The sequence below is a fragment of the Pleurodeles waltl genome, chromosome 10 (assembly GCF_031143425.1).
Source record: "Pleurodeles waltl isolate 20211129_DDA chromosome 10, aPleWal1.hap1.20221129, whole genome shotgun sequence".
Classification (NCBI taxonomy): domain Eukaryota; kingdom Metazoa; phylum Chordata; class Amphibia; order Caudata; family Salamandridae; genus Pleurodeles; species Pleurodeles waltl.
In genome coordinates, this window is record NC_090449.1 from 569909215 (window position 1) to 569936827 (window position 27613).

General features: G+C 44.2%; 1 protein-coding gene across 2 annotated transcripts in view; it reads left to right on the forward strand.

Annotated features, from left to right (window-relative positions):
• The first annotated feature begins 22691 nt into the window (after positions 1-22691).
• The window catches only part of NKTR (natural killer cell triggering receptor), a 464854-nt gene continuing 459932 nt past the window's right edge, over positions 22692-27613 (forward strand). For both annotated transcript variants that reach the window (XM_069211010.1, XM_069211011.1), the window contains exon 1: positions 22692-22824. The gene's annotated coding sequence lies outside the window, so the exon portion shown is untranslated. The remainder of the gene's footprint in view (positions 22825-27613) is intronic.

A 27613-nucleotide genomic window follows, 5' to 3' on the forward strand; every position in this document is an offset into this window, starting at 1 on the left:
TTATGTGTTGAGGTTTGTGCATGCTGGTCTGATGGTGTGCTTGGGATAAGCTGAGGTACTGGGGATTGGGTCTGGGTGGAGGAAGTTTGAGGGGGAAGGCTGGACACAAGGACAATGGCTGCCATCAGTGCTGAGGCCAGAGTCTGAAAAGCTCACTGTTGGGCTGCCTGACCAGAATGAATGCCCTCCAGGTATGCATTTGTCTGTTACAACTGCCTCTCTACACCCTGGGTGGCATTCAGTATGGTAGACTGCCCAACAGTGAGGGATATGAGGAGGTCAATGGCCTCCTCACTGAGGGTAGCAGGGCTGACAGGGGCAGGGGCTGAGGTGCCTGGGGCGAAGGAGATGCCCACCCTCCTGGGTGAGAGGCCACGGGACAGACGCTGAGGGGCTGCTGGGAGGGCTGTGCTGGTAGGGGGTGGTGGCTGTACCTGTAGAAGTGGTGGGCACAGAGGGGCCCGCCACCGCAAGGGAGCTCCCATCAGAGGAGGGGTCAGTGTTGCTGGTCTCAGCTCCTGTCCCCGCCGTGGAGCTCCCCTCGCCCTCCATCCCACTGGTGAATTCTGAGTCCGTAGTCTCGCCCTCCAGGGCCTTGTGGGATGCAGCTCCCTCCTGCTCCGGTGGCACTGCTCCTCTGCCTAATGATGCTAATGCACACAAGATCAGGGAGACCACAAAAAGTGGGGGGAAAGAAAGTAGAAAGACATGTTCAGTGCATGCAATACCGCTACAGTTGGCAGACATTACAGACACAGCAGCCCTCTGCACTACGCCATGCACTTAGAGTTCCCTAATTAATCACAGGGCCATGGGGTACAAGGCCTATGCCCGATTGCTGCACACATGGAAGTCACAGGAGCCTGACTAGGGGTAGATGGCTCTTACCACTGGTGAGGATGGGCTGCCACTGAGCCTGCCTCACAAAGGGTCCTTGTCTGCAAAACTCGCCCTGGCCTAGGGTAACCTACTGCCCTCCTCCCCCACCCAGACACCTCCCATGCGCACTGAATCAGCTGAATGAGAGTGTACTCACCCCCTTGTGGCTGCTGTGATGCCCTCAAGCGCCCATCCAACTCCGGATACGCCACCGCCAGGATCCGGAACATCAGGGGGGTCATGGTGCGACGGGCACCCCTCCCACTTTGGGAGGCCATCCCCAGCTGGGCCTCCGTCGTCTTCTTGCTCCAGGGTCGAATGTCCTACCATCTTTTACGGCAGTGGGTGCTCTGTCTGTGGTGGACCCCCAGGGTCCGGACTTCCTTGGCGATGACACGCCAAATATCCTTCTTCTGGTGGGCGCTGACCTAGAGGAATAGTACAGGGGAAAAGGAGAAAATATAACCGTCCGGACCGTCACTGTCATTGGCCCACATTCCCACCTTTGCCCTGACGCACATACACTCACCGTTGTTTCATGAACGCCTCATTTCCCCCCCCCATTTCCCATCCACACCACTCCAAATAGGCATTGCCCATACAGCATGCTCACAGTGTACTTACCTGTTTGTCTGGAGGACCGTAGAGTAGCGTGTACTGGGGGAGGACTCCATCCACTAGTTTCTCCAACACCTCTGATGTGAAGGCAGGGGCCCTTTCCCCAGACACTTGAGCCATTGTCACTTCCAGACTGAGGTCACAGCAGCACTTGCATTGTAGGTCCTCTCCTTTCGAAGATCAGGTATCAAGTGAGTGAACAGAGAGAAAATGGCGGTCACGTCCGCGGCAGTGTGTACCGTCACCGCCGGCATACATCGTCATTGGCTCCTGGGACCCATAGGGTCCAATGTTAACCAATGCAGGATTGCGCCGCGGTCTTCGACCGCCTACTGCGACGGTGTACAACGCCAGCGCAGGTACCTCATATCCCATTGTCCCACCTTACAGGTCAGACAGCCGCCATTTCAGGGGGCCACATGGCATTCATTTTAAATGTGTCACACATATCTAGGCCTGGAATACACACTAAAAGAGGCACATAGCGGATTGACAAATGTGTGCAATAAAGTTGTGTTTTCATACCTCAGTGTTGGCTGACCCTCTGCTCGCTTTTCTCATCCATAAAGCACGCCCGCTGGGGCAGGTGAGGAGATGGCGGCATCCTCCGGTGTACAGACTGCTGGTGACCCTGAGCTCCTCCTCAGAAAACCTGGGGTGTCTTTGCAGTGCCATGGGGCGGTGTGGGTGATGTGTGAGGTGGTGTGTGTTGTGATATGTGGGGTGATGTTTAGGGGTGTGTGGTGTTTTGTGCGTGGATGTGTATGTGTGATGGTGTTGTGTGCCTCTGTATGCTGGTGTTGTCTTTGCTGTGCTGTCTCTCTGGCCTTCGTCAACATTTTTGGTAGTAAGGGTTTGTGGGTGATGTGGGCGGTGTTTTATATTGTATTGGGTGTGTGGGAGTGGTGTGTGTATGTGTATCAGGTGTGTGTATTTGGAATTGTCCAATGTGGTTGTGTTTTGTAAATGTGTGTGTATTTTAAGCGCTGCGGTGTGTACCGCCAATGGTTTACCGCGGTTGAAAGACCGCCGCGTGGATTAGTGGGTCGTGATAGTGTGGGCGTATTCCTGTTGGCGTGATGGTGGAGGTTTTGTTATCGCCAGTTTGTCACTGACCTTTGGTGTGGCGGACTTGTGTTGGTGTCTAGATTTTGGCAGATTCCGAGCTGTGGGTCGTAATAGCTGTGGTGGAATTCCGCGGCTGCGGCGGTGTGTTGGCGGTCTTCTGCACGGCGGTAAGCGGGATTTACCTCCAATGTTGTAATGAGGGCCAATATTTTTTAAAATTACTAATATTTTTAACAATTTTAAACCTGAGAGGGAAAGAGTGTGTGTGTGTGTTTTTGTCTGAATGTATGTAAAAATTCCTGGTGAAATCTGGCAGACATCTCACCATACCCGACTGGAAGCATCTGTACCCAACTATTTATTGGAAAATAATTTACTAGTGGGTGTAGCACCCCACCTCCCCACGAAGCTACACCCCTGCCAAAAGACACTTGAGTTCTTCTTTATGCTAAGATATAGGACTTTAACCCAAAATACTTTTCTTGTCTGAGGTCTTCCTCCCATTTCAGATTCTTGTATGACTTTTTCAGGGACCTTGCTATCAAATGATTACTAGGCAGCTGCGATGCTCTTCTCAACGTTCTGTCGAGATCCTTCTTTTCTTTTAAATATGTGGTAGTTAACCTATATATTTTTGTTCCTGGGTAGCCTTTGTCATTTGGCATGCCATCGTCCTGCTTATTGATTAATATTTGTTTAATATATTTTTTACGAAGCACTCTCATTTTGTGATAGGGTTCTGAGATTTGTTATGAAAACAGAGTTCAATGAGCTCAGATGGTACTTCTCCAATGGCTCCCATAGATGCTTCAGACCACCTGATCTCCTTGTAATTTACTGTTTCCATAACCCCTGGCAGAGCACTTACTTGATGATGAAAAGGACACTTGAGGTTAAGTTGTATTATTTCCAGGGCATTGTCACTTTCCAATATTTTTCAAGTATGAAACAATATTATTTAACGAAGTAACAAGAGAGTGGCTACTGTGAAATCAATTATTGAACCAGCGTCAACTGAATAATAAATTCATGCTGGAGGGGTATCCAATTGATATGTGCCATTTAGAAGTCTCATACCCAGAGATTTAATGTCTTTTAGCAAGGAAGTCACTTTTGTATCTATTTTCCTTCTGTTTTCAGTAGGTTTAGTTTTGGAACGTACCAGAATTGATCCTGTTGTCTGATGAAATCATCTTGATCATAAGGCTGCAGCAGGTTCATGTTAAAATCTCCTGTCATCAAGACGTCCAGATATGGATTATCATGTAGATTATTGAGTACAATATTAGTTATTTTTGTGACAAGGTGCTCCTAGAGCAGCCATATAGAGATTAATTAATTAGAGGGATCTAGTGTATTTCGAGTGCCACTTCCCCACCTTCACCATAAGTATGTTTTCATCACCTGATTCAAACAATTGGCACTCTAAATTGAGAGAAGCAGCCAAGAAGCTGGGGCGTCCAGGTTTCTTGCAGCAATATGTTATGGAAGCTCTTTAGATAGCCAGACGGTCCCTTGTTATCCTCTTTACTCTGAATGCCATATATAGTCCAAGCACAGAGTTTCACTGAGTCCAACAATGGGTCTGTAGTGCTGCTTCAGGTATCTATAGGTCAAAATTGCCTACCTCCATGTGGGGCCGCTGTAAGCCAACCTGATTCTAATTGCATTTCTTTAAACACATTTCTTGCCGATTGTGCATTAATTTTGAAGGAAGGTTAGGTCCCATTTGATTTACCTATAGGATTCCTTAGAATTGAACATACAGCTTCTTCTGAACGGCGTGGGGATGTAAGGTCTTCCTGATAGTGGAGTGGCAAAGGTTGTCCCATTGTTGCGTGTAGGCTAATCCTAGTTACCCACTTGCGGAAGCACTCACTTTCCTGGAGAAACGTCCGTGCTGGTTTGCTTGAGGCCCATGTCATGAGGGTTGCTTCCCGTGTGTCGATATCCGGGGGGTCTGAAAAATCTACCGACTCAATGTCTTTGGAGGTCAGGTTTGATAAAGTTTGAATAGCCCTATGACATTTGAGGATATTTCCACGATTTAGAATATCCTGCCTTCTCCTTGATTGATATTCTGGGATGAGAACTGTATGCTTGGTGTAAATTGAGTTCCCCTGCACAAGTGCTGAAATCTGTCCGTCATTTATGATGCTCTTGACGCGATGGACATTGTTCAGACATGCAGTGGCTTTTTTACTTTGAGTCCCGGAAACAGCCTGCATATATAAAGGGGATGACACATTATGTTTTAACAGGATAAGGTCAGTATCTCTTTTTTGTGCGGGTAAGTGGCCTGATTGGAGATGCCTTCCCTAGGGTTCTGTGTGCATCTATTCTCGGCATAGTGTTTTCCCTACTAGCTTGTCTAATAACCATGTCAACCGGGGGTTGATCTATCACTGTTATGGAGTCTGCACAGGCTAGATTTGTTTTTTGTTATTATTGAATTTGAACATAGCTGCGTCACTTGTGTCTGATTCCTGGGCCGATAAGGTGGCAGGTTTGAACTTGGATTTTGCACCTGAGATGAGTCTGTTGGCCTGAGAGCAGACTTATTCTTTCGGGGTCCCCCTTTGGGCTGGACTTGGTTCCATTGGGATCGTGCGTCAAGTTTACTGACCCAGAATGTGGCCTATTAATGTTGCCGCCTGCTACCCTTACATCAGTTGTTTGCCCGTTATATTGCTCTGGAGACCTTAAACTCCATGGGGGATAAGCATGGACTAGACTGTCTTTGAGGTACTCAATTAGTGTCCCTAAGATGTCTGGTATTGAACAGAGCTTATCGATCAGTGGTGGCAGAAGCAATCTGAGTGTGTTAGTTCAACATAATTTTGGGCCCTGTTTATCACCTTTTGTGGTCTGCCAACCTACGGTCGATTCCAGAGACAAATGCAGCCAGGGTATTCAGCAAGTCTACTTGTACTTCATTTTGTGCGACTGAAAGGATAGGGCATCAGTGGTCAGCGGTGAGGTTCTGAGGAGCAGCTCCCATATATCTCCTGGACCCATTTGACCACTGGTCCCCCCGTGAACCAGAATCCGAGGGATATTCGTGGAATATAGCAGGCTCTCATTGGTGGAGCCTGTTTGGATCCCTACTTCAGCAGAGCACAAACTCAGTGGGAGCTCCTCACACTCTTTGTTTTAATAATATATTTATTTTCATCGGGATGCTGTGCTTTCCCTCAAACAGATTTGTAAAGCTAGAGAAATCAAGTTATATTAACATTAATACATGAGATATCATCCCTTTGCACTTTAGTTCAACTATGGAGAGAAGCACAGATCATTTTAATACATGCGGTTTGCCTAATTTTCCAAATAGTCATTGTATGTGCATTTTCTTATTTGCGATTAAACAATACAACCATTTTCTAGAAAGATTTCAAGCACAGGGACCAACATATTTAATATGTGTACTGTAGTCAAGGTATTTAATTTGAACACAGTGTACCAATATAGTTACTGAAGACAAATACAAAACATTATTTGAAGAGGAAAGATCAGTCACTAACTGAATTGCACCCTGCCTGGCCAGGAAACTTAGGATGAAATCCCAGCTTCCCCCCACTTGAACAAATTGCATGACCTGACGCCTATGTCTTAATTAATTTGCATTATTTTACAGTGTATCATTTTTTCTAAATTCACAATTTTGGAGCACTTCGAAGTGATAAATTTCAGAGTGTGCATTACAGAAAAATGTTTTACTTCTTCACTGTTTACTAAATAGCAATAGCATATAGTGTTCATGGCAGTGTAAGAACACTTGAGTGGTCCTTGAATCGCTCAAAGTTTAGAAACACACTTGCATTACGTGTCATCCATGTACAGTTGTGAGTAACACTACAACACACACAGGGGCGATGAAGAATCAAAACCTTTATTGATAACTATTTACACATACGTTTTTAGTTGTATATAGCAGCACTTCTTGATACTGCCCAGAGATAAGTATTAAAGCATCACTGCTCCTCTAGGCATTCCATTCCAGTCTGCCCTGGGCCATGCCCTGTACCTTCCCACCAACTCTCGCCCTAGTCTGCAGAAGTACCACCCCTTTTCACCTAGCTGAAAATTCATGGCACTCAGTTCATCACTTCTATAAGTCTCTCTGTGGGTCTAAATTTGCCTTAGGGCTAGCAAGTATGAGCAAAGTGGCAAGCTTGGTTAAGTGGTAAGTTTTTGAAGTGGAAAAAGGACAGGCAAACTTGGAGGGTGTGTTGAAAAACTGTTCATTGAACAATTTGAAGTGAAAGCCACAAAAGTGGTCTCATCTGGTGGATGATTGTCAGTTTCTGGCTCATCAGATGCCAAAGCACAAGGATGACATTGAACAGACAAAGGAATGCAGAATTTCTTGCAATTATATGATACTCTTTGAACACAGTGATCCGATATGGACAAGGGTCAAAAGGAGGATAATTTTGTATGGCCCCTTGCAAATTGGACCTTCCCATGCCCCCTTGGTATAGGATAGATAGCAAGGCTCCTGTCCACATATTCCTTCATGCACCTCTTTTGTGAGTATCCTTCTGGGAAACTTCATCACAACTCCAAGGAGTGTCAGTTCAGTTCTGAAGAACAATTGTTCAAAATCTTTCTACAAAGCAGGAGTCTAGTACAGTGCTTAGCTGCGTCTTGCTACTCTCTCAGAGTTTGATATGAAACTCTTCAGATGAAGCCTTTATTAATTTTCACAATCTGTATTGTCTCCTGAGCGGATGTATGATGGAACAACGCATGCCTTTACAAAGAGGTAAGTACAATGCATGGTCATTACTATGCATGCACTTACCATGAAATGTTTTTACCACGCATATGCTTTTACCACGCATGTCTTTACCACAAAAAGTTCGTAGTAAAGGCATAGTTGGTAAAGGCATATGCATGGTAAAAAGTAGACGTAAGTATAACATACATTATTATATATATATATATATATATATATATATATATATATATATATATATATACACAAAGCAAACCAGGTAGTGGTGGCAAGTAAGATGCACTTCCCAAATGTGGTGACAGTATGAATGTGGCATTTTAGGTAGAAAACTGTACGTTCAGTGCGCTTTGAATAGAAAACTGTAGGAGCAATGCAGTTGAGTACACTCCACTACCCTAGAGTGTATTTTGGTGTTCAGAACAAACACTTCAACAAAGTTAATAACAGGCACTGCCGCACTCAGAAATGTAATTTTTAGGGTTTAGGGTTTAGGGTAGGTAGGGATTTTGGGTGGAAAGGTGTGTGTGTATATATATATATATATATATATATATATACATATATATATATACATATATATATATATATATAGTTAATAACAGACACAACGGCACTCAGAAAGTCCATTTATAAATTAGTCTTTCAGTTGAAAACAGTTGCGAATTGATCCTTTATTAGAAGGCATCAGCATAGGTCCAACGAGTGATCAACGTTCCTTAACCACAGCCATCGTACTCAGTTCGATGAACATCTTTGCATAGGCAAGCCAGGATGTGTTTCGTCACAACAGGTGACTTTTTCAAGGCTGCAAGGTATTTACAAACAGTTATGGTACTAAATACCCTATCAAAGAACGTTCAAGGATGATAGCATGTTAAAATTGAGTGTGAGAGTAGAAATGGTGACTCCTACAATCAGTGCGCCTATTGCAAGCAGGAGGGCCACTGGAAGAATGACTGCCCCAATAAGGACAACTCAACAGGCCGCCCCATGCCCCCACCACAACAGGACAACAGACCACGCGGTAGGTCTGGTCCTGCAGAAAGACCCCGCCAGCAGGCCCCTTCACTGTCCCACAGTACACCCCACCCGAATTATTTTGATGCTTCACCCTAGCGTCAATATTTTAATTACGACTATGATGCGTATGAAGGTCAGGGGTCCTCCTTTGACTAGGACAGCCTTCGACAGAGGGGGGTGGGACCAGTTTCTATTCCTGTTAGGCAGAATGGCCCTCACGTTGAGGTACAATTAGACGGTACTCCACATGATTTTTTGGTAGATACTGGGGCCACCAAAAGTTCTGTTAAACAGGAAGAGGTCCAAGGGGTCCCTCTGTCTGGCAATATTAATGTCTCTATGGGTTTTTCTGGTGTTCCGGTGGCTAACCCCGTCTCCCAGCCGCTGCATGTTGCTATAGGTCCTTACACTATTAGCTCCCCTCTCATTCTTACTTCGGCCTGTAGTGAGAATTTATTGGGTTTGGACCTATTAAAGAAATTGTACGCCACCATTTATTGCTCTCCGGATGGAGTGCATGTCACTTTAGGTCCCAATATTTCCCAGTCACAATTTTTGTCAAAACCACGTCCACCTGAACTTCAAGATTTGCCAGACATTTTATGGGCCACACATAAAGACGATGTTGGATGTCTGGACATACCACCGTATGTCATACACCTGAAAGCCAATGCCAAATTACCTCGTCTTCCCCAATACAAATTATCCCAACACATTGAACAACAACTCAAAAATATTGTGACCCAGTTGATTGATTTGGGTGTCATTGAAGAAACGCGTGGTAATGGTTGTAACAGTCCTGTCCTTCCTGTTCATAAAAAATTATCTGATGGCACTGCGTCTCCAGGACTCCGATTTGTTATTGATTTACGGGCGGTCAATAAGATTGTAATACCCCAGTTCCCTGTTGTTCCTGACATTACGACATTATTAACAATGATACCTGCCTCCGCTACTTGGATGCATTCTTTAGCATTCCTATTCATCCAGATAGCAGACACATCTTTGGGTTTTCACTGGGTGGTCGCAGTTTCTGGTTCTGTCGCGCTCCACAAGGCTATACTGAATTGCCTAGCATTTTTAGCCAGGCCCTCAAGGGGCAATTAGATACCCTTGTTTTTCCTTGCTCCTTGACGCTGGTTCAGTATGTGGATGACCTTTTAATAGCATCCACTTCAGAACAAAATTGTAAAACAGATACTGTAGCCTTATTGAAACATCTTGCACACCATCACCATAAGGTCTCCCTCTCCAAATTGCAATATTGTAGACAGGAGGTTATATACCTAGGACACCTCCTGTCTAAGTAGGGACGTATGTTAACAGCTGAGAGAATACAACCTATACTAGACATACCGGTTCCAAGGACACAGAGAGAGGTTAGGGCCTTTATAGGTATTACCTCCTTCTGTCGTCAATGGATTCCTAATCATTCTCTTTTGATAAAACCGTTTTTGCATCTCACCCACAAAGATTGTCCTGAAAAATTGAATCAATGACGATTTTCAGTTTGGTTTTGATGAATTGAAAAATACACTCTGCACAGCACCTGTACTGGGTACACCTGATTATCGTAAAGATTTTCAGTTATATGTGAGCGAGAGAAATGGATGTTCACTATCAGTGTTAACTCAAGAGCACGGTGGCAAACAACACCCCTGTGCTTATTTTTTGGCCCTACTGGATCAAGTGGCCCGTGCACTCCCGAGCTGTCTACGGGCAGTAGCCGCTGCAGCGGTCGCAGTGCGCCAGTCGGCCGGGATAGTCATGGATTCACCCCTCACCCTGTTGGTCCCACACACTGTTGACGCACTATTAAACAAAACAAAAACACAGCATCTTACTAATGCACGATTAACTACTTATGAACTGACACTTTTAGCTAGTCATATAACATTAAAAAGGTGCAACACGCTCAATCCTGCCACTTTATTGCCAATTACTGAAAAAACGGAAGATTCCTATGATGACATATATGACTGCATTCTCCGGACGGAGGATGAAACAAAAGGGAGAGTGGACTTACAGGACACTCCACTGAAAGACCCTGATGGCATATTATACGTAGATGGCTCATACATCAAGCTACCAGATGGCACTACCTCTGCAGCCTATGCAGTTACAACAGCTACCACTGTAGTTGAAACAGCTAGAATACCACACAACTCTGCTCAGGCCGCAGAATCAATAGCTCTAACACAAGCCTGTGAGTTAAGTAAAGGACTTAATGTGAATGTTTACACGGACAGTCAGTATGTATTTGGCGTAGCACACAATTTTGGGCGCTTGTGGGCAGAACGAGGATTCCTCACCTCACATGGGACACGTATTCAACATGGGACCCTTATAACTAACTTACTTTCTGCCCTGGCATTGCCCAAAACAATGGCTATCATGAAGTGTAGTGCACACAAAAAGGCGACAGATGAAACTGGACGGGGCAACGCCCTAGCCAATCAGACAGCAAAAGATACAGCGTATGCAAAGACAGGACACATGTATGTGGTAGATAGTACAGAGAAGGTTCGTCCCCATGAAATATTTGGGAACACGGTAGAGAGTGTCAGGAAGATACAGGATGAGGCAACTGAACAGGAGAAAAAGGAATGGGAAGAAGGGAAGGCCCAGTTAGATGAAAATACGCTGTGCTGGACAGATCTGTCACAGAGTGAAAGATGGATGTTACCCGATGCATTCGTTCTGCCAGTAGTGACTATGGCCCATGGTCCTGCACACGTTAGTGCGAAAAGCATCTGTGATTTGCTTGATCCGGTTTGGTCTAATAAAAATATCAGAAGAGTAGCTGACCAACTGGTTCAATCCTGCATGATTTGTTTACAACATAACATAGGGAAGAGTGCCTCAGTCCCCGCTGGGCATTTTTCACCACCAACGTATCCCTTTGAAGTACTACAAATGGATTATATTGAGATGGAAAGGTGTAACAACTTGAAATATGTCCTAGTTGTGGTCTGTATGTTTAGTAAGTGGGTAGAAGCTTACCCCACTAAAGATAATACTGCCCTTACTACCGCAAAGGTACTTCTGAAGGAGTTCTTCCCACGGTTTGGGGTCCCAAGGTGTGTCTGGTCAGATAATGGGAGTAATTTTGTAGGGCAGGTGATGAAAAGGGCGTGTGAAGGGTTGGGCCTCCGACAGAAGTTTCATGCAGCTAACCACCCCCAGTCAGCAGGACTAGTTGAAAAATATAATGGCACACTTAAATTGAAGATGTCAAAAATATGCGCAGAACGCGGTATGCGGTGGCTGGATGCGTTGCCCCTTGCTTTAATGTCTGTCAGGATGACGCCTCATTCTAGATCAGGGTTGTCACCCCATGAGATAGTGATGGGAAGGCCAGCAAATGTCTGGGGGGTCCCTCGACCTCGCAAGTATTCAGAACTAGAACATCCTGTTTTGATGGACTATTTAAATGAACTCACTAATTCTTTGCGCTCTATTCACCAACAGGTGCGTCAAGCACTCCCATCTGTATCCACTGATCCAGGCCACAAGATACTACCTGGAGACTGGGTCCTCACAAAGAATTTCCAGCGGAAAAAGAGTCTCGAACCTCGATGGAAAGGTCCGCGACAGGTCCTCCTTGCTACTCAAACAGCAGTTAAAGTCAAGGGAGCTAAGAATTGGATACATGCATCCCACTGTAAGAAAGTACCCCTGTTCGTACCCTCTGATGAAATAAAAAGTGGTGACCACCCGACGACTAAGGACAGTTTCAGCAACACTACGCAGAGTGATAAAGAACAGAACGACAGTGTGCTGCAGGAGGTTCCCTCAGATTTTGGTCACACTGAACAATTGTTTCCTGACCATACCATACCACAGTCCACAAGATACGATTTTCGCCCACGAAAATAAGAAAGTAAACAATGAACTGATTGCTTGTCCCCTGTACTAAGTCTGACGATAGCTGCAGGGCCGTGATTTTGTCTGTCGGGCGGACCAGAGTGTGTCAATAGGACTGCTGGAATCACCCCACAGTGAAGCAACCACCAGTCACGGGCAGCACCTAGGTTGGACTGAACTGCTAGTGGGACAAGCAATAAAGAGAAATGGGTGTTATACAAGAAGACAAGAGGAAAAAGAAGAAAATAAGTAATTTAAAAAGACTATTGGTCCCACGTATCGCTTGTCTCACCATAACAATACTATTTTTGGTACTTCAGTCCTGCATTGGGTGGGTAATACATGATTCTGATTCAGAGGTCTCACCAACTACGCCACCGCCTTCAGACTTTCCTTACCACCCCATGAGGAAGGTGACGTAAGGAATATAAAAACAATACCTTCATATCTATGTTACATCAACATCGCTGGCTGTAAATAGAACAAATTGTTGGATATGTGGCTGGCTACCAAGTTCTGTGCAAAAAGGGTTGCCATATATTTCATTCCCTTTTTCTTTTGATGGCTCCTGCAGCGCCTGGTATGAACTATCAGCCATTTGGGCTACCTCAATGGATGCTACTATTTCTGGACTATTGGTCACCAACCTATACCGGTTATGTTGGCCCACTGGAACAAGAGTTTATGGAACAAAGGAAGAAAAGTCAGAATATGCTGACCGACGAAATAGGTCTACTGACATATATTTTTCATCCTTTAATACCACACCCTGGATTGGCCGAAGATTTTTTGTAACACAGGTCAAGGCTCCACTTTGTTTTCAGAAAAGTGGTAATAGAAGTGTAGGTGCCAGTAACTGTAATGCTCCAGTAATATTGAATGGAACTGATTGGCCTACCATGATACCATCATGAAACTCGTATTTTGTTTGTGGTAATAATGCCTACACCTCCTTGCTGCCCACCTGGACCGGTACGTGTTACATTGCTTGGTTACTACCACCAACTTACACAGCTGGCCCTCAACACCACAGGACTCGGAGAGGGGTAATATCTGCAGAAGATACCTCAGCACAAGAAGCATTGGACTACTTTAAAGGAGTCCTTCCATTTTGGGGCCCTATGATGAACAGTAGGGATATCAGACATCTCACACGAGTCGTGGAAGCAACAATAAATGAAACAGCAGGAGCTCTGAGTAACATCACTGCAGAGCTCGCTGCTGACCGCCTTGTTACTCTTCAAAATAGAATGGTTCTTGACATCATCTTGGCGGACCGTGGTGGAGTTTGTACTTTGATCTGATCGAGCTGCTGCGTTTATATACCGGACAATGCCCCTACAGTGTATAGAGCCATTCAAAGGTTGCATACGATAGCGTCCACAATACACCAAGACAAAGGCACATGGTCCTTGACCGACTGCTTTTGGGGCTTGATTTCCCAATGGGGCTGGAAGATACTAATATTCATTTTTGTGCTCGCTGCTGTATTCCTCACCTGTTGTCTTTGTGTACAGTGCCTACCTGCTTTGTGCGGTTGCTGTATGGCATCCCTTGCCCCCTGGCCTGTTCGCCCTCCTCAACACACGGCTATGCTGTCCCTTGAGCAGGAGATAAAAGACCTTATGTCCATTAACATAGACACTGAATGACGTTCAAGCTTGCCTCACAATGGCAAAAGGAGGGATTGAGAAAATGTACATAAACTTAATCATACACCATAGCTGCTAGGCATCTGTTTATCTTTATTATGTTGCCATGTGCTCGGCAAACCTTCTGAACTTTGATGTTTGACCTTGTGCTCACAGCCTTGGGCTGCAATCTACTTATCGCTGCCATTTACTTTTTCCAATCACAGTTCCAAGAATTGTCGTGCTTAATCAGTAACTGCCAGAACAGGTTCGTACAGGTCGTTGCCACCTCCTGCCAGCTGCATCTGTACCTTCTCCCACCACACGTGTATCCCTGAAATATTCTGAAGGCCGCAGAGGACCTTGAATACGCCAGGGGTGGAGTTGTCCTCTGACTAAGCAGTTTTGTGTGTATATAAGGTTGGGTGCCCCGGAGTGAAGGTGCAACCTCCGTAGGATAGTCACTTGACTGTCCTGGGACCCTGTATTAGCTCGAGCTATAATCTATGTAATAAACTTCTTTTTATTCCTCCAGTTGGTGACTCCGCCTGATTTGTGTACTCTCTGCTAAACGGACCCTGAGGACAAGGGTGTCCCTTCACCACTGGGAAGGAGACCCCGGGTGGGGGTCTAATCTTTCCTGGTTCCTCACATTCAACATGTTTCTAATTCACAGCATGAAATATTAAGCTCCAATAGCAACATTTGTTTAGTAGAAAGTACTTCATTAAGATGTATTTCATACAGTCATGCATTGGTGTCTGATTAGGAGAGTTCAAAGACTACTGGCAGTATTAAAGTTTGGCAGACAGAGGACTTAATTGAAAACATAGTGCTTGTCCGGTCTGCCAAGGTTGTTTCCATTGATCTATGTAATATTGGGGGAACTGCCATGTTTCTGACAGCAGAGATTACGCTGGGTCTACTGGACACTGGGACTTTGGTCAACAAAGTACCTTAGACCATCACTCTGTTTAGGTTGGTTGTTCTGATGTACTTTTGTTCCTAGTCACAGCCACTAGGGCAAGCCTGATGGTGTTAATCAATGAAATCAAAAAAGTTACCTCATCTGCTCAGAGACAATTCAATTTTGTTAATTTTTCAATAACAAACTGTGTGGGGAGCTCGTTTTCAAGATTAAACTTTTTTCGCTGAGCCGGTGTATTAAACATGGCACCTGCTCACAAAGAGAAAATCCCTTTAGTGGAGCCATCACAACAGAGGCTCTGATACAGGCAGAGAGAACTCTGCCTTCCTGGTAGGGATCACTAGGTATTGCAAGTCATCCTACTTTAAGTCAGGACACACGTCTTCAAAATCAGGACCAGCACACTGCTACAAAACACCTTTCTTGCATTATTTCTCTTTTATGCACATGGGGCACGGTAGACACCTGAGTGCTTGATCCCCCATGTCCATGTCAGACCCAGGTTTCTGGTCTCGCCGCTCTTGAACTGTAGAGGCCCTGCCAATCCATTGGCATCTGTTGAGGCAGGAGAGCTGATGGCACAAGATCGCTACCATTCATGTTGGTTTTTTGAGATGCTTGCTCTTACTTCCTTGCAAAATTTAGCATATCTCCTAGACCATAACTCAAAAGAAGGACATATAAACTACAGTTCAGAAAAATTGCAGGGTGATTTAGGGTCACACTGGCTCTGCAGTTCTGAATCATCTGCAGTGTACAGTCTTAGGTAAATCTGACACACTCACCGGTATGATGTAAAACAAATACCTTTTTTGATAGCTATTTACAAAACCATTTTAACTGTGAATACTAGCACTTCATCGTGCAGCCTGCAGTCCCGGGTTCGCAGGTGTTAAAGGGGGTGGCGCGCAGGCAGAGCGGGATGAAAATAGTAATAAAATATATTTTTTTAAATACACTTACCTGAATGCTGCACTGCACCCCGCACCTCTGCTGGCTGCAGGCAGGCACAGGCTCCCAGCCTGCCCTGCGGCCAATCCTGATGCTGCTTAGAGCAGCGACAGGATTGTCTGGGAGCACCCAGCCAGGGCGCTCACAGGCAAACTGGGAGCCTGTGCAGGCTTTCTCAAGCCCAGCAACTGTGTTGCTGGACTGGAGAGCCTTGTGCGCATGTGTGTTTGGCCAGCCCAACACACATGCGCTATGAGGGGGAGTGCTGAGCACTCCCCCTCACACTCGTCACCCCCGCGGGCCCGCCCCTTTCAAAGAAAAGGATAATAAACCTAGTTTATTATCCTTTTCTTTGAAAGGTTTTGCAGCTGCTGCTGCTGGCGGGGGGTTTGACGCTTCTCTGCCCTCATGGAGGAGCCACCACTGGCAGCCTGCAGACTTATGGCATGTACCTGATTCTGATTTCTTGCTTATCTAGCTGTCCTTTAGAAAGCTTTCTTCAGCTACAGAAGTATGACTCAATAAACTGACTGCGAGAGAATACACTGTGACAGCGTCTGGTGCAGTGTGGTCCATCATCTCCAAAGGGTACAATTTGGACAGAAATTTGGATATAGATATCTTATCAGGGTCCTTCCATCTTCTGAGCACCACAACTGATACACATTCATTTATAAGGAATCCCAAAGAAGGTGCTTTCTGAACTTCTCTCAGTACAGGTTCAGAAGGGCTACTTCACAGCTCCTCTACTGGAAGTGCCATATTCATTTTAATTCTGCCTAATAGTTCAGGTAATAAATTATTAGCTACATATTTTTCTCTGAGAAAGCAGGATTGCATGGTTGTCTTTAGAAACTATTGCATTATAATGAACATGCCATTGCATATGTACGCCTCAACATCCATGTTATATGGCGTAATTTCAATATTATTTTTAGATTAATACGAAGTCCCCTTTAACCTTAACCTGTTGGTAAAGTCCCATGTATTTCTTTGGCCCAGAAGCCATTTTAACCAGTGTGGTACACTCGCACATTTTTTCCACTGTGTAGTAACCATAGCCTCATTATGAAATTTACTCATCATTTGTTTATGTAGTTATATCTCGCCTTCAACGTGTACTCACATTCTTTCACGTCCATGTTTCTATCCAATTGTACTGATAGAAACAAGTACAAAAAGTGAGAAAATGTAGGGATTTTAGCATTATATGCTGTGACTGGATTTTGAGCACATGTGGTAGCCCATTTATAATGACAACTATTGCCTATTATTTTGCTTGCCTCTTGGCTATGTTTCCATTAAACATGTCAGACTTTCAGGCTTCCAAAAGGATTGTATTTCGCACATCTTTGGTCTGAAGAAACACTTTCCAAAACTTCATCCTCCATACTCCCTGAATAAGCTATATGGGATTTGTAAGACACTGGAACATTAGTTAAAGGGGGTGGGAACGCACTACAAATAAGAATTATAATCCTTGTGAAGGTGTACAACTGAAGTTGCTCAATAAACCTGTGCTTACCCCTCTGGTACCTTGGCACAAAGGATTAACTTACAGACAATTTGTAAAGTATTCATGCATCATTCAAAAAGTAATAAATTGAAAACACAACACAAGCCAATTCTGAAACCAATCTAAAAATATAGAGAATATTTAATTATTAAAATGACACCAATTTAATAAGCTAATCTGCCCTTCTTACCTGAAGGTCCTGTGCATTATACCACAAAACGGAATGACCCTAGATTAACACTAATTTACACTCACACAAGCTTGCAGACCTGTGGTCAGATACACTCATATATGCTCAGCACTGGACCGACTAGTTGATATGGGGGAGGATGTGGGGGTTGAATTGTGGGTATTAATGGTTTTTTTTTTTACTCATTTTCTTACTACTATACTTACGCAATGCTGCCGGCCTCTGAGTTGGTGGCATTAAACTGTGTACACTGTCTGTTGACCAACTTCATCTGCTACCAGCCCTATGTGTTGCAGCCATTTAGCTGTGTTGCTCTAATAGATAAATAGAATTGATCCATAAAATGACACCAAAACCAATATGTTGGACCAGAGCTATGATTTTTTAAAAAGTTGAATTAAAAATAGAGCCCCAAAACAAAAATCACTTAACTTAGGTATCTGGTCATGCTACAGACTGGGTCAAAGTCTAAAGTTCAGGTTAACCTTTATGATTCACTCATCGGGTACATGGATCACATTCGTCCTGGTGAAAAGTTTACCTCCTGACTTGGAAACTTTTATGGAGAAAAGTGGTCATAGACACGCCATCAGTGGAGAAAGATAGAAGATGGATCGAGCGGGGCTCGATGATGGTGGGCTGATGAATAGCGGAGTCCCAGGACAGATGGCGATGAAGGTGGGAGTGAAGTCATTGGTCTGTGCCCAGGAAAGCCTCATGTCAATGGGATGCTGCTTGGTGAAGGTGAAGTCCTCTAAGTTTGGACTTAGAAAGTTTTCTGAAAGTTGGATCTCGTTCAGCGGGGCAAACCAGCAAGTTCGGGCCAGCTGGCGATTCATGTCAGCGGCTATGGCTTCAATGGTGACCCCGCTCTTCATCAGTTTTCCAGGCAGAAAGTTACCAAGAGCTTTCTAAATCCTACTTCTTGACGTTTGGGTACAGGAGTACACTCTAACACCAGCTAAGAGCCCTGGACCTGGGGGCACTGCTAGGGGATTCGGACTTACTCCAACAGAGGCCAGTAGCATGGTCCATTTGGAATTGGTCAGCTATGCAGTTGCAAAGCGAGGGCCTCTGGAACCATGTTGGTTTCTCTAGCTCAAACAGGAGGTCAGGCAACTTACCCTTGGAGTCACTTCTGGGGTCCTGGGTTCAGGAGATGTAAGTCCAGTCTTCCTTCAGGTTCTTCAAACAGAATGGCAGTCCTTTTTCTGCTTTTTCACAGGTCCAGGAGTATTCTGAAGAGAGCCCTGCAGAGTCCACATTTACGCCCAGTGCCAGTCTGTGGGTAGAGCGCCAGTCTTGGTCCATTTTCAACACCAGTTCTTGTCAGTTCCTCACCTACCACTGGGTTTGGAGCCAGCCTAACCAAAGAGGCAAAAGGGAGGCAGGCCTACATGTGTGCTTCATCTGCCAGGGACAGAGTAGGCATCCTTTGAAGCTCAGGAAGAATGGGCATAGCTCCAGGCTAGCCTGTCCAGGAAGTAGACCCCCTCCACACACCCAAAACCCCTTGTCCTCTATCTAGGAGCAATACATACCTCACCACAGGGGAGCCATCAGGGGTCCGGTGACAGCTGGACAATGGCAAGAAAGCCATGTTTTAGGCCAGAAATTGACAACTCTCTAAAACTGTAATTTCCAAAATACTAATATAAAATCCGACTTGACCATTAATTTGAATTTTAAATTACTATTAAAGTGAAATAATTACAATATTTTCCTAGCTATTCTGAAACTAAATGTAGTATTTATTATCACTGAAACAGTGTAAACTACTGTAGTGTTAACCTCTGGGAAAACCAGCAAATCCACAGTGAAAAACAGCTTTGCCATGACATGCAAAAACATTAAATATACATGTTCTACTCCTATTGGCTATTAAGGTGTGACTTACAAATATTAAAAATGAATAGTTAAGCCTAGCAAAATATTTACTTTGCCAGGTTGAAATGGCAGTTTAAAGCCACATTCTGAGGCTGCAGTGGCCAGCTTGGATGGATGTTTTACGGTGCTACTTTAGAGGGGAGGCATAATGAGTGTTGCACCCCACTAGTAGCATTTAATCTGCAGTCCCGGGGTAGAGATAGTGTCAGATACTAGGAATTTATAAGTAAATTAAATGTGCCAGTTAGGTATATGCCAATTGTACAATGTTTAAAAAGGAGAACACAAACATGTTACCTCTGTTTATCAGGGTAAAGTGTTCAGAGTTCTCTAGCCAACAAAAATAGGGTTCAGTGAAAATGTTAAAAAATCCAAGGTGACCCTGCAGGAAGGGCAAATTTCCACCCAGAATTTAAGAGAAGATCTTCTTGATACTAGCAGTTGTAGTGTCTTTATATCGCCAATATACTTTTTCTCACAGGCTTCTCTAAGGCAGTAATTTCATGATCCACCCTCTCATCTTGACTTTTTTTATAGCGAGGGAAAAAAGAATAGTGGGGTGATAATGGAGCCCCGCCTTCAATATAATTTTAAGGCAGCTTCAGAGATTAGGTGCTTTCAGGTTAGTGTGGCCAAAGGTTCAAAACAAAATTTCTTCTCCCTGTTTACAGCCGCTACTTACCTGTATGAGCTACCTTTAAGAGACTCCCAAATACACATTTGGTAAATGAAAGTCCATTCATATGCAGAGGAAAACTATCTGCGCATGTGCAGAATCATTGCCATTACTTCAGGCCCTCACAAAAGTGCTCTAATCACCTGTGCAAGACTGAACAAAACTTAAATTGCTACAGGAAACTGCTAACTATTGTACTTATATTTGTACCCACACTGACAGGTCCCTCCAGTGCAAGACATTCAACAAGTATCAGTGGGCAATTTCATCTCCTTGACTACCCTTCCCACAAGACATGCTATGATTTGTGCTACCCCTCTCACTCTGTGCTGAGTACAGAAAGACCATAGGGCACTATATAGGCCAAATCTGAGCTAAGCAAGGAACTCAATCCCTTGGTCCATGTCTCAGCCATGTGCAGAAGAAATAAACAGAAAGTCTGTGGGTAGGCTTTGCTTTATAGCAAATGGACATTTCTCACTTCCTGTTCCTTTTCTCCTGCCTGTGGTGGCACCACCTCAGAAGTAATGGGTGGGATGAGGACTAAGAGATGGACAGATAAGGAAGCACATTGTAGTTTTTTGCACCATCTGGCACATCTTCTCGGCCCGTGCTGAGACGAGTGACGTAAGGACCTCTTGGACCTCTTCCCCCTGTTTTTAGTTTTCTTTTATATTTCATATTTTATTTATTTTAGCTAACCTGATTTTAACTCTGACATTTACACACATTTGTTGCATGATATTTTTCAAGAAAATGTGGTATGAGTTGCTTGTTTAGTTAGCCCTCGCACAACATGTAATCACTACTTTCTGTTCAAGGCTAGGGCACTGTAGACAACATCCTAGTTTTTATGTTGCTGGTGCTAATCTACAGTTTCCTGAGAGGATTGCCATCTACATCACAGGCCGACTCCTGACACTGTCTTAAGGTACGGGGTTAGGGCTAATCCTCTAGATCAGGCCAGGCAGAAGGCAACACTTGCTATGCTCTCAGCATAGATTTAGGGTTATGTAGGAACCTCTAAAATATCTAGAACCTCATTCATCATGGTTAGATTGTTTATTATCTTTACCATGTTTATAATGCTGAGTGCTTTGTTTCATCTGCCTAATTATCAAAGCTCAGTCTTTTTATGTCAAATTGCAATTGTTTCAATAAACGTATTGCAAACTTATCTCACATCTCTTTATGTCTCGTCTTGGAATGCATGAATAATACAATGAAAGGGTGAGATCTATTTCTACAGCTCTTTGAGGAGTTGGAGTGTCATGTTTAGATTAACGTATTCACGTTCCACACTGGTTGGTTTTGGGGTTCAGGTGAGGCACTGTGAGCTAGCCAGGAATTGGGCGGCAGCTTCTGACAGTGTGGACAGACTCAGATTCCCACAATCTGAAGTTCTGTGTCCTAAATACGTAGTCCTGTTTACCGAGTAGGAATTGCATAAAAGTTTCTGGGCGCCGCACTGGGAGAGGAGCACTTTCAGCCTAAAGAGGACAGCTGAAGCACAGCTGGTGATCAGACAGGAACAGCTAGTTTGCGTAAGCCTCTCCATTTGAGCCTGTGATAAACGGGAAGGCTTTACACCTACAAGTATATACTAATGCAACTCCTAGTGCCTTAAAACTGCTTATCATAGCCTAATCTGTAACATATAAATAAAGAAGGTTGAGTACTTCAAGACACAAGTCTACCTAAAGTTTGTGTACAACTGCAGCTGATCTCTGCTGATACTAAGGCACTAAATGCATCTGTTCTTATTAGTGAATTTCTTTAATATGCCGTCATTTCCAATCTGTGCTCTGCACAATGCATCTTAACAAATGCACCAGCGAAACAAGCAACGCTAGTCAGCAGTGAAACTACAACACCAGAAAACAGGGCCTCATGTACAAACAGTTGCAAAGCCCCAGATTCCGTATACCTGAGGGCCTGCCACTGCTAAAGCATGTTTTAAAATGTACTAAACATAATTAACCATTATTGAAACGTTTTCTAAACTATTAAACAGGTTTAGGAATCAATAAGGAATCAGTATTTGGAAGAGAGGTGTTTAGGGTGTCCATTGCAAATACAGATTTCTCATGCTACTATTAATATTTTATCACCAAATCAAAAGAGGTGGTTACAAATTTGCAAATGAGACCCTTCCCTTTTGTGACTTTTGTCAAAAACATCTCGAGGCCCCAAAAAGTGTAGCTTTCCACTTTTTTTTAAATGCAACATACTGTTCATGCTTTTTGTAAATGCTTTATTTAAAAGCAATCACAGACCTTTCTCGTGAATATTGATGAGGTTTGCTGAAATGCAACCCACTACAATTTTGTATTTTGATTAACCGACCAAACAGCAAACTTAAAAACAATTTACCATTTCTACGTAATCGCATATTTGTCCTTGAGGCCCATAATCCGTTGCAAAGGTAAACACAAATGTCAAAGAAATAAGATATTCTCTGATTTATACTTGATAAATATGTTTAATTTACATTAATGTTTCGATGGCAATTAGGACAAAACGCCACAAAACTCCATCAACGCCTATGAGCTCCTGCAACACAACGCACAAAACGAGGTAGGAGGTACTGTTCTTGTAAGCGTTATTAAGTCGTTGCTAAGGATTTTCCTCTAATACAAAGTATTCCTGACTGTACGCACTACACAGGAAGTACGGCGTGACGTCCGCATCACGTGACGGTATTTCGTTGTGAATGGTCATTCCTCTAAAGGGACCTAGTCCCGCCTCCTTTGAGGTGGGTGCTTTCGTTTGGACAAGGTTCCTGACGAGTTGAGCCCACCCCACACCCCCCCCCCCCGGCCGCCGAAGGGACCGAGAGTCCGGGGGCTCAGGTAATAAAAATGAGTAGCAAATCGTTCAGATCCTCTCCCCTAAGAACGTTCATCCTTAACACAATGGGACGTTACATCTGTAAGGCGGGTGGAGCTGAGCGCGAACCGTCACTGTCTCACGTAGCTACTTTTCATGTGTGGGGGAAGGGTGATCTGAGTCTTCCCTAATTTCCCTTCGACGCGTTCGCCATCGTTTATGATTTCGCTTTTACCATTTATTACAGGCCTATGTCACTTTGCGATTGAGCTACGACCCACAGCCTATCCCTCTCCATGTGTCTCTGATTTTCTCGTCCCTTGTAGAACTCGCTCCTCCTGTCGAACCTTGAGTGGTTCTGAAATCACCAGGTGGAGCAAATTAAAGTTAAGGGAGACAAACACATTTGAAAGTATTGATCTATTTGTTTGCAAGGGTGGGTACTGTTGAAATCCGTGCGAGCTTTGTGGGAGCACGAAGATTGTAATGAGGACGAAACCCTCCAAACGAGTGTTAACTTAATGAATATGGCGTTTCTGCCCGAAGGCATGTTCCATTGGGTATCCAGTTGAGCTATCCTTTGCCCTATTACGTTTACCCCAAACACTGGGATCTCAGCCACAGAGGCCTCTAAAAGTGCCGTTCACATCATGATGTGGATTGACGGATAATAGACCTAAATTAACATCTTTTTCTCATGCGAATCAAAAGGCGGGGGTGTGAGGTGAATCACGGAAGGCGGTACAGGTTGTTTTAGGGCTAGTTTAGTTTAGGGCAGTGCCACGTACCTTTGGCGGGGCCCGGAAGGATGCGCAGAACAAGGAGCATATCTACTTTGTACAAGGCATAGAATAGATACAAGGTGTCTCGGGGTCATGGGAGGCTTTCCTGAGTGTCGGTGATTTTACATAAGGAAATGAGGACTGCCGTGTTCTTCCTTGTTCTTTCGCCCTTAGGGCATGATAAGGTATTTGGCACAACTAATGGCACTCGTTACGAATGATGTTGGGTCTTTCGCTGATTTGCATGTGCAGTAGAGAGGACATGCAGAGTAGTAGTTCACGAGTTGTGCTTAAACCGACGTAGACTCTGCTGGCTATTATTGGCAACGTGTACTGGAAACTCAGATGGTGACTTTCACCGATTATTAGCAATGATATTCGTTCATTCCATTTACTCTTAATTACATAAATAACTCAACAGGAGTTGGGTGATCTCCCTGCTCCATCTCTACTCTGTCTGCCATTTATATCTCTCATCCGCTGAGCTTTCCATGAATCACACTCAGATGAAACAACAGACGAGACAAGGCACACCACCCCTTTCGAAAGGATGAAATCCAACAAAGGATGAACCAAGATTAGCAACTTCGTGCGTGCATATAGGGCCACAAGATGGACAAAACGTTGTAAGTAACATAAAGGCACTGATAGCACTCTTAGTCGCATTGTTGTACTCTCATGCACACTGTTTGCGAAAGTTGTACTCTGGCTTTCAACAGTTGTCACAAAATATGTGCACTGGGTGCAACAATCTATACGATTGCACTGTTACAGTCCTCTGTATAGTAACAGTAATTCGCAGTACTCCACAACAATGAGGATTCCGTTAACCACACTCGGTAACACGACACTTAAAGCAACACCTAAGCATATCCATGCTTCTCACTTCGTACCAAGTAAATAAATGGAGGATTAATGCATCCTATTCCAGGGTTATAATGAAACCCCTTTCGAATACTCAGCTAAATGACGAGGTGTGCGATTAACCTATGAACCCAATTATGCTGACGAATAAGATAATTGATTATAGTATGTATTGCACCTCTCTGCAAATGAAGGGCACTTTATCTAAACACATGTAGAACGAACGTAAGGAAGAGCCTAGAAGGTTCTCAACAACCTTTGTGGTATGTAATGGGACTTGTTATGCTTCTTTTCAACACTACAGTGAATTACAGAAACTTGGGAATAAGAAGACACCTTTCACGTTGTCACCACACCCATGGCTAAACAGTTAATGCCAGCTCAAGATTACTAAACATTGTCATAGTACCCAAAAATGTTGAAACCCCTTCTTTAAATGTATATCTTTCCACTGACTGTGCGCAGGTGTTAAGAGGAATGGAGGACCCTAACTGCAAGCTATTATACTGTTAACTGACATTAATGCTATTTCCAGCGTTGACTATCACACATTCTTACAAGATCGGACATTCTGTGCTGGAGCAAGGAGACCTACGTGCTAACCGGACTCAAATGACAAGACACAATAAAACAGCGTCCACTGCAGAAAGATGCGGGGGGATGCATTTTATGGTACCCTTGATCACATGGCAGGAGTGGAGGATTAAAGAGGGAAACTTGTGGTTTCCTTGAGTATGCAGGCGGTACAGGTCCTAACAGTTGGTAACTTGTTCCATTGTTAGCTAATGTTTCCTTTCTGTTCCTTTAGCTATTGTTGCAGTGCCTTTTCTCACAATTAATGTTCTAGGTGGAAATTCTGTTAGTAAGTGAATACTTTTGAATGTTTTTTTTTTTTTTTTTTTACTTGTGCTGGGTAAATGGGATGCATGTTTGATACTTTATAGCTAAGATCTTTTTAGCACACTTTTTGACCTAAAGTCGTAAGGGTAATCGGGCCCTTGTAATCACTGTTTCTGCATAGAGGAACTAGGATTTTAAGACTCTTGAAAGTCATGCCAGGTTGAAGGTCACTGTACTGTAAGACAAAAATATCTCATTGACTACCACTAAATTGTATAAGGAGATGTTGATTTAATCATAGTGAAAATATACATACCTTAATAACTTAGGAGTAGTCAATGTATTGGATGCAATATCTTTGTAATCGGTGTTGTGGACCCCGATAAAATGACATACAGCTAAAGTTAGGAATATTTTTGGATAACCAGTAGGGAGTATGTTGTTAATGAAGGGTATTTGGCTTTTTTCAGTGCTTTGCAAAAATGAATGCACTTGATTGTGAATTTATTGCTTAGGGTGTTACTTTATTAGAAAGAGTGTTTTTAATCCACTGGAGTCGTGTCCAAAGGAGGTACTGTTGATAGAATGTATCCTCTTTCCAGCAGCTTCCTACTAGTTTTTCACCAGGAGTTACTGCTTCTTTGTTGTTCAGATGACAACATGACCTTGTGAATGGCCTTTAGAAACTTTGAATATGTTTGAATGCAGGTCAAGAACTATTGTGTATGGGTATTAGAAATGGGATTTCTAGTCGGCTAGGGTATGCACCTAGGCCAGACAGAACCTACTCACTCTAGTCAGGACGAGGGAGTTACAAACCCAAGATAATCCCTGCTCACCCCCTTGGTAGCTTGGCACAAGCTTATCCCAGATGCAATGTGTAAAGTGTTTGCACAACACACACAGCACGCGAGACACAATAAATACACCACAAAGGAACCACAACAAGTTATATAAAAATAAACTGTATATTGCATAAAACATCACTAGACTAAACACAACATGTATCAACAATAACCTGCTACACAAGCAGCTATCAAAATACACAGGTTAGTGGTAGTCGTCGAAAATAAGCAGTAGTCAGGTTGTCGTTACCTCCAAAAATGCACGTCAGGATAACCCCATTATCATGAATGCCTAGACATCATCATGGGTGCACATAAAATGAAGCATCCCATATGGTGTGTGTCCTAGAACATTACTTTCCCCAACACAGGTCATCATTGTGACCACCGATGCACATGGTGTAATAAACACATTAGCAGAGATGCCAGGACACCACCACCACCACCACCACCACCACCACCACCATCATCATCATCACTAAGAGCGTAAACAAAAGTAATTATATACAGGTCCCGAACATTACATCAGGCTGAAAACTATGTAGACCCATTGAGGGCAAAGGAAACAATCGTGAACCAGGGAGCCTGAGACCGTCACCACATCGCCTGCCAAACGAAAGGCATAGCGCGCAGCTGTGCTTCTGTTACAGAGTACATGGTGAGAGCAAGACCCACTGTGCCAATTAAAGGAGTTCTTGCACTCATACAACCATTGATACAGTAATGCTATAAAAGGGGTAGCAGTCCTGCTTCTTTCACGTGACTTCAACTGCACGGAATGCCCCTCCTGGCCGGGTATCCCCCAGCAAGGGAGTGGCGGGGGAGACCCTCTTTGGGCTTCCCCAGTCAAGAAAAAGAAAAAGGGGGTAGCCAGGTGGCAGCTGTCTGTGTCCGGACGGTACAGCTGCTGTCTCTCGCACTGCGCGTAGCTTGGCTGAGGCCCCCAGCGCACCTGCACCATGACCTCTCTTCTTGAGAGGCAGGCCGGCTCCTTCTTTTTGTCTCCTCCTGGGCCACGCTGGTGAAACCTCTACTGTAGAGGCCTGTCGGTGCTCTGGGGACACTAGATGGAGCACGCTTCATCTGCGCTAAACTGAGCTTATCGGCGGTGTTTGCTGTAGGTTCCCTTCCGTCAGGGCTTCCTTCACCAGTGGAGGGGAGAGGGGAGGAGTGCGCAACAGGTGCTTTCCTTGCGCTGAATTTTGTGAAACCATCAAGCGCTGTCTCCACACTCAGGGTAATCAGCCAAACACAGTGCTCTCCAGGTGCTTTTAGGAAGGAAGTCACTAACCCTGCTGATCGGCCAGCACAAAGGGAACACAGCACTTCCGAGCCTCCAATGCTTCCATCGCATTAGGAAAATAAATGGTCAGATGCCCTTCCTGCACCTTGAAGAAGGGGAAATGTAGAGGAACTGGGGGGCACACTTCCCAGCCCCTGGAGAAAGCAATGGGTCACAGGGCTGCAGGGCCCAAGCAAGC